The 8,725-nt window shown below is 39.8% G+C and overlaps 1 pseudogene; it reads left to right on the top strand.

Moving 5' to 3' along the window:
• Positions 1 to 823: 823 nt before the first annotated feature.
• On the top strand, positions 824 to 1,686 carry LOC119539874 (annotated as a pseudogene).
• The last annotated feature ends 7,039 nt before the right edge of the window (positions 1,687 to 8,725 follow it).

The raw sequence follows: 8,725 nt of genomic DNA, 5'->3' as shown, positions 1-8,725 counted from the left end.
CCAATGATGAAAAAGGAAAAAATAGTTTTTTAAAGATAAGACAGCATGCTATTTTTAAGATGATTGTCCACTATCCACTAGTCAATTCTTTAGGGGAAATTAACTTTAACACAACTCTGATTTTAATTGTAGCCAGTTAAACTGTGTTTTGATTTGGAAAACACATACTCTGTTTCCTTGAGTCTAATATAGTGTAACTTGAAGGAGTATCCTTTAGCCAGGTATCCTTGCCACCATTTCTTTCTTGCATGAGAAATTGATGGATAAGTTGTGTTATAGAAGATAGCAGAGAGCACATTTAAGAGATGAGGATGGCTCCAACAGGAAGATGGACAGAAATCTCATACCAACACAGGGACGAGCAACTTAGAGATGCATGCATGAGGGAGAGCAGGCACACACACAGGTGTAGAGCTTCCACTCAGAAACTGAGTGGAGTGGCTAACCAAGTTTTACCCAGTTCAGTTGGCTGGCAGGTGTGTCCCCACTTAAATTTGGTCTTAGTAGTAATGGTCACAGTTATTGATTTGGAGATTTGTTTCTGTTTAGAGCTCTACCATTTAAGATCTGCTGCTAAAATGCCATTTTTAAAATCGTTAACTTGTTAAGCTGGCTGAAGCCATTTCCTAGTACTTTACAGTTAGTCCAGGTTGCTTGACATAGTAACCTAGCCTGCCTTTGAGCTGTTGCTTTCACAGGCTTGTTCTAGGTCAGTGCTTCTCAAACTTCAATGTGTTTGAGGAATTTGTTTTTGGTGACTCTCCTAGGGATCTTGTTAAAATGCTGATTCTGGGCTGCAGCTGCTGCTGGAGATGTCCTTGACATGATGAAGCTCATCGTCCTTGACAACTATTCTTGGGCCAGTGAGTGGGCAGTCAAATATATCAGGAACCATGTCATCCAGTTTAACCCAGGGCCAGACAAGTACTTCACCCTGGGGCTCCCCACTGGGAACACCCCTCTTGGCTTCTACAAGAAGCTGACTGAGTACCACGAGAACAATCACCTGGCCTTCAAACATGTGAAGACCTTCAACATGGACAAGTATGTGGTTCTTCCTTGAGACCACTCAGAGAGTTACCACTCCATGTGGAACAACTTCTTCAAGCACACTGACAGCCATCCAGAAAACCTGAATATTCTGGACAGGAATGCAGCTGACCTGCAGGTTGAGGGTTGTACCACCAAAGAAGAGATCACAGCTATGGGCGGGATCGAGCTGTTTGTTGGAGGCATTGGCCCCAAAGGACACATCACCTTCAATGATCTGGGCTCCAGTCTGGCATCCAGAATCCATGTGAAGATGTTGGCCACGGGCAGCATCTTGGCTAACGCTGGGTTCTTCGATGGAGATCTCACCAAGGAGCCTGCCATGGCCCTGATGGTGGGCGTGGGCACCATCACGGATGCTAGAGAGGTGACGAACCTCATGTTGACAGGCACAAGGCGTTTGCTCTGTACAAAGTCATTGAGAAAGGGTGAACCATATGGGGATCATGTCTGCCCTTCTGCAGCATCCCCACACAGTGTTTGTGTGTGTTGAGGATGCTACCCTAGAGCTGAAAGTGAAATCTGTCAAGTACTTCCAAGATTTAATGCTTGTTCATAACGGTGGACCCCTTGAATAGTATCAAGGAGAAGGAAACAGAGAAAAACCAGTCTTCCAAGAAACCATACAGTGATTAGCCTAGTATTAAGTACCTCATAGGGATGGGCCGGTTCTTCTGGAGACTGTCTTTAGGAGAAAAGAATTGTATTTCTTTAGTCTGGTATTGTTATTTCAGATAAATAGGTGAAACTTTTGTTCTTGTTTATGAGGCCTGGAGACTAGTCCTGTAGTTTGGCTACTGAGAGAATGGCTTGTTTGTAACCTACTCTGATTCAGAAAAAATCTCTCAGAAATGTACTGTATCATCTTGGTGTCTGCCACACATACGTTAGGAGTTTTTACTTTTTTGTTCTGCCTCTAACACTGTTCACGTGCACAACACACTCCCTTCAGGAGCCTCTATCATTACACGCACTGATTCTCAATTGAGAGGGTATTAAGGGGCTTGTGTGTACTGGACAGAGCCTCTTTGGAGAGTCTTGAGAACCTCTTGAGCAGGCCTGCCACCTTATTAGGGAATCACTGTCCTAGATTATCTAAAATAAGTATAAGGAAACAGTTCCTCTGGTCAGTAACAAGTGCTGTGAAAAAAACCCTCTTCCTTCCTTCCTTCTGTTTTTTTTTTTTTTTTTCCCTGCTCTCAGAGATGCACTTTTATGAACCTGGAGGACTCACGGGGGAGGATTTTAATGCTGGGGACAGGGAGGTGCTAAAGAGAAGGCTTTTGCTGATGACCCAGAATCCCAGTGGGCCCAGCCGCATCGAACTCCTCTCCCTTAGGGACCTTCTAGCACCAGCATCCACCAGAGCCTCACTATGGCTCTTGTCTTTAACTGTACACTCATTAAAAGGTAGGAGGGCCACTGGGGCCGCAGACACTGCCATGATTTCAGTGTTGGTGCTCGGTCAAGGTGATGGGAGCCAGGACAAGCAGCTCAGAGGTGAGTTTAGATACAAAGCATGAGAGACATTCTCTCCTGCTCCCATAAGAGCTGAGAGCCAAGACAACAGAGCAAATGCTTCTAAAGCTGCTGCTATGCTTTCCCCACTGACAGTACTCGACCCTTCTAAGAATCCTCTCAGACTCATGTGGTGGGTCTAAGGTTTCCAGGACATCAGGAAGTACAACCCCTCTGTCCATTTGTTCTTCATCCCTTGTTCATAAGATGAGTTTATTCCTCTGCCTTCCTTTTATTCTCTGAAGCCTTCACGGAGTGGATGCTACCTTTTCCTGCCTTTGGGCCTATTTGAAGCTGCCGCTGCCTCTCTTTCTGGGAAAGACTTTTCAGAGCCTGGCTCAGGCCTCTCTTTAAAGTGCTGTTTTTGGTGCCAGCATTATGTTTGAGGCCTTTACACATGATTATGCTGTCATTCTGTTTTAAGATAATGGATCAGAGAACTTGTTTACAATGTGATATTTTCTACTAAATACAGTATTTAAAAAAAAATGCTGATTCTGGTTCAGTAATCTGGGGAGGCCTGAGATTCTGCATTTCTGACAAACTCCCAAGCAATGTCAGTGCTACCAGTCTGTGGACCCCCCTTTGAGTAGACAAGCGTAGGTTGATTCACCTTAGTTCACAGCACATGAGCTGTTTAGTTATCTCTTTAATGCTATTCTCAACATCTCTGGAAAGGGCAGTGTTGGAATGTGAAAAGACTTGCATGGAGTCTGGCAGTGCTTACTCATACGATATTTTAAGAATTTCATAGTTTTGCTCACAACATTGGTCAAGAAGCTCATTTTAACTTGTGGTAGGTTAATTGCTCAGTACTACTAGTCCAGAATTCATAATACTTAATAGGACATAGTAGACATTCGTTGATCTGATGCTCCATGACAAAGCACTGGCTTCCTTCCAAGCACACTAGTATTTGCACATAGGCTTTTAGTTACTTTGTCAATGAGAAAATATTTGACCACTAGTCTTTTCTTTAAGGGAATTTACCTTAGTTGAACACAACTTTGAATTAAACTGTGTTTTGATTTGGAAAACATCTATACTCTTTAGTTCAGTGTAACAAAGTGTAAATTGTTTCCTTGAGGAAACAAAGTGTAAATTAAAGCAGCATCCTTTAGCCAAACATGTGTGTCCCTATTTCTTCTTGGCAGGAGAAGCTGAAGGCCTCATGCCATATAATTCAATGTTAACTTTCACATCTATGAAGTTTAATATGTATGGTGGACATGATGTTGTCAGTTGTGTTGTATAGATCCTTCTTTCTTTGGGAATTTATTCTCTTCCCTTCTGTTTTAGTTGTCTTTGGCTGCTCTAGCCAATACCATGCAATGGGTCAGTTTAAACAATGGGAATTTATTAGCTCACAATTTTGTGGTTGGAAAAAAGTTCAAATCAAAAGGCATCATTGAGGTGATGCTGTCCTTCTGAAGACTGGCCTTCTAGTGACTGGCTGTTGGTGACCCTTGGTCCTGGGCTCCTCTGTCACATGGCAATGCACATGGCGGCCTCCCTGGCCTCTTCTTTCTTTCCTGGGTTCCTTTTATATTCAACTTCTTGCTTCCATTGCTTTCTCTCTCTGTTTCTGAATTTCATGCTACTTATAAAGGACTCCAGTAATGGGATTAAGACCCTTCCTGATTGAGGTGGGCCACACCATAACTGATGTATCCTCACCAAAAAGCCCTACTTACGATGTGTTCATGCCAACAGGAATGGATTAAGTTTAAGAACGTGTTTTTCTGGGTTATATACTGCTCCAAACCACCACACCTTCCAATCAAGTGATTCTGGCAGGGCATCTTATAATCACAAGGATGAATGCATGACCCAGTCTAAAATGATTTTGTAGAAAGAAGTGTAAGTGACTGAAGCTGAGCCAATCAGAGGCTTCCTGGAGATTGTTTCCTCTGAAGCCAGGTGTGAAGGTTCATTACATTGTGGGTCATGGAGCTGGTAGTGTGTGAATCATGGGACAAAAAGATACTGATTGCAATGGGGGAGAATAAAAGCATTAAAATAAAAGCAAAGATGAGAGAGCAGTATATGGAGAGAGAGCAGGGGCAGGGCAAGGAGCACTGTTACTAGTTCTAGTTGCTGAAGATCTCGGAACTATCTTGATTCTTTGTGGCTCTTTCCTATCTCTGTGCTATTTAGATCTCATGGTCCTTTTAGTAAAGCCAGTTTGAGTTGGTTGTCTACCTGTTATAACTGAAAAAGACCAGTTAGATATTCAATCACATTTCCTTAGAGCAGTTAAATGAAGAGGCAGCTTACTGAGACTTCTGTACCTCATAGCCATGCCATAGTTAGTGTGTGTAAACTCTATTTGCAAATAAAAACCAGAATTAATGAAGAACAGCTGAAACCTGCCTTTGTCTGCCAGCAAGTGCATTACATTAGCAAATGATACCAAAGGGCTGAAAAATAAAATGCAATAATTATGGTTATTGTCACAAATTTGACTGAAGAGCATTTTGAAGACAAAATGCACAAAATGAACATTAAGCTTAAAATGTAATACATTGATTAAAGAAATAGAAAAATAAATATGCCTGGCTCAAAAAGCAAATGTGATCAGGCTATTTAAGACTGAATATAGAAAAAGAAAGGCAACTTAGACAAATTTTAATAGAAACAGAAAATTATTGATGAGTGATGATTTGCCCTCAAAGAAGAAAAAATACTCTGGAGTTTATTTTACTCTCAAGAATACATGGATGAGAACATTTACTAATAGTGTACCCATGGATTTCAATGAGAAGGAGGGTAAAGGGGAGGTAGCAGCCTATACTGGGGGGTAGATTTCTGAGTCACATGAAGGTCTTTCTCAAAGAACACATATCACTCTCACCTCCTTTTTGGGGCTTTTTGTACACTTTCCTGGGGGGTATTCTTTCCCATCCCAAATCCTACTCTCAGGTGAGAAAGTCTATAAGGAAACAGCAGTTATTGATGGGGATGTATAAGTTTCTCAGATGTATAGACTTTAATAAAGACTGATAACAATGAAGCAAACCTAGTAAGAGAACTGGCACTTATATAATGAAAAATTGAGTGATTTATATAAAAACGAAAGCATATATAATGCAAATGAAGACAGGATGGCCCCATTACGTCCAGAAAAGTGCAGGTATTTGCCCATAAAAGGCCCAAGAGGCAATGGAAGGTGGCCAACACTTTGAGAATCTGTTATGCACTCTTTGGGGTATATTATATCAGTTATCTCATTAACTGCTCATAAAAATCTTATGAGTTAGGCATTATTACATGTATTTAACACATAAAGCTGAGATTCAGAGAAGCAACTTGTGCAGAATCACACAGTTGTTATGAAACACAGACTGGATTCACATTTACTTTCATCTGGTTCCAAAGACAATTATCGTTCTGTTCCTCCACTGATGAACAATAGCTACTGAATACCCATATATATATAAAACACTGGTAGAAGACGACTAATATAGATAATTTACAACATAGTTCAAGTGCTTTGAGCAAAACTGGAGACAATATGCTTGCAATAGAATGGAATAATGCAATATCCACTAATGCTTATGGCCCTCTGGATGGGTTATATGAGGAAAATTTTTGAGGAAAAGTTCCTGGAGCAATAAGGAAGAAGATATTTGCTTTTTTTTTTTTTAATTATCAATTTAGAGTATATTAGCAATTCTACAAAATGGCTCAATATTGTGGGTTGTATATTGTCTTGAATGCCTTTTGGAACTGTAGTTTGTAAGATAGGGATTATATGAGGATGGTTTCTTGAAGTCCTCGAGCATACTTAGGCTTCCTTCCTGTATCCTAGGGTATGGATAAAATAAGGGATAGAACTATATCTCTTAAATAACCTGTATAATTATATTGATTATAATTTCTGCATAAAACAGCATGACCAAATTTTGTTTTGTTTTGTTCCTCATGGCAAACCTTAATTTCTTAGAACAGACTGGAATTAAAGAAAAAACTCAATACTGAATTCAGTCAGGAAACCTGTGGTTCATTCGCTAAGTGGCTGAATGACTTTAGCAAAGTCTTGATTACCAGTCTCATCATTTGTAATATAAAGAGGTTTTACTAGGTCATTTCTAACCTTTATTCTATTCAGAAACTCTACTGTATTATGAGTCTAAAATATTGGTAATCTTCTCAGGCTGCATCAAACTTCTTTATTAGATTGCAAAGCCCAACTGAAAAATCAATTATTTCAAATACTTGGGTGTATTATGGCTAAGCATATTAGACTTTCAATTATGATAATGATTAAAAATAATAGAACTGTTATTTCTCTATCTCAATATCAGCCTCTACAGCCCATCATTGAGTATTAGGATTCCTCATGGTTGATTTCCTAGACTCTATGCTCTTCTTACTCTATACTTTCTCCCTAGAAGATCTTACCTCTAGACATGTGTGGCAAGCAGAATTCTAAGATTGCCCCCCAAGATCCCCCTGCTGCACACATGTTGTATAATCCTCTCCCATCAGCACAGGTGCAACTTGTGAATATGATGGTATTTCACGCCCATGATTAGGTTATGTTAAATGACTGGTGAAGGGATTTTGCAGCTGTGTTTGAGTCCCTAATCAGTTGACTTTTAGTTATTTGAAAGGGAGATTATCTTAATTGGGCTAGGGGAGGGTCTAGAGATTCAAAGTGAGAGAGATTGGAAGGAGCAGAAATGCTTTCTAGTAGGCCTTGTGAAAAGCAAACTGCCATGTTCTGGAGAGGGTCACGTGGCAGGGAACAGTGGGTGGCCTCTAAGAGCCTCAGTCCTACAACTGCAAAGAACTGATAATAATCAGTGAACTTGCAAGAGGACCTCATATTAGAGCCTCATATTAGATTGTGTTCTTGGCTGACACCTTGACTGCAGCCTTGGGAGACCCTGAGCAGTGAATCCAGCTTAGCCATGGTGGACTCCTGACCCATGAAAATGGTGAAATAATAAATGAATTTTGTTTTATGCTGCTGAATTTGTAGTGAATTGTTATGCAGCAATAGAAAACTGATACAACATGACTTCAGTTACCACCAGCTGACCCATAAATTTATATCCAAGACCTTCTCTTGAATATCCAACTGTCCACTTGACATCTTATCTTAACTGTCACAAAGGTACCTAGATTTCATCATGTTCAAAACCAGACCCATGTATGATACTCTCAAATCAAATTAAGTGAATAGCATTTACCATCTCTTAAGTTAGGAAGCAGAAAACCTAGGTGTTGTATTTAATATCTCATTCAGCTTTATTCCTTATATCATTTTACTTCTCTGTGGCAGGTGCTTCAGTCTGGTTCACTCAGTGTCTACTCTATCACCATCAAGTGCACCATCCTTGTATCTTGGTGCCTTTGCCCTTCTAGAAATTCTGTAAGTTGCTTAATATCTTGAGATATATCTCTTTTTTCTTATAACAGGTTAAATGGATATATATATATATATATATATATATATATATATATATATTACTTAAAGCCAGCTAATCAATATTTTTTTCTCCATCTCTACCACCCATCACCACCATCCTATTACAAGCTGTTATTATCTATTGCATGGATGTTAGCAATAGCCTCTTAACTATTTAACCTCTATGTCTGCTCTTTCTTCCCCAATTTTCCTAATTAACAACACCTTGTGACCTCCATAACTAGGCTAAATCAGAACTTCCTCAAGGAAGCCTTTGCTTACCTCCCTGCCTTGTTCAAGTATTTCATATGCTTTCCTTGTACTATCTACCTCTTAGTGATTCCAGTTTGCAGAGCTACAATTTTATATTTGTATAATTGTTTGATCAACAACTGCCTCTCCCACTTTATGGTCAGCACCATGTGGACAGGGATTTTTTTATTTTGCTCTCATTATATTCTCTCCACTTAGCACAGGGTTTGATACATAGTAGGTCCTCAATAAATATTTGCTGACTAATGAATGAATTAAGTATATTTAATGTTCTAAGTTTCTTCCAAGTGATTAATACACAATATCCCAGTTTATACTTAAAAATACTACAAAGTAGATGGGATTATTCTATCAGTTAGGATATGCTAGGCTATGCTGTGGTAATAGATAACCCCTAAATCCCTCCACTTAAAACAACCTAGCCAAGGTTTGTTTCTTGCTCATGCTTCATGTACAATCCAGGTTAGC

The sequence above is a fragment of the Choloepus didactylus genome, chromosome 7 (assembly GCF_015220235.1).
Source record: "Choloepus didactylus isolate mChoDid1 chromosome 7, mChoDid1.pri, whole genome shotgun sequence".
NCBI classification, from domain to species: Eukaryota; Metazoa; Chordata; class Mammalia; order Pilosa; family Megalonychidae; genus Choloepus; species Choloepus didactylus.
The sequence above is the reverse complement of the archived record's forward strand: the minus strand, read 5'-3'. Positions and strand labels throughout refer to the sequence as shown.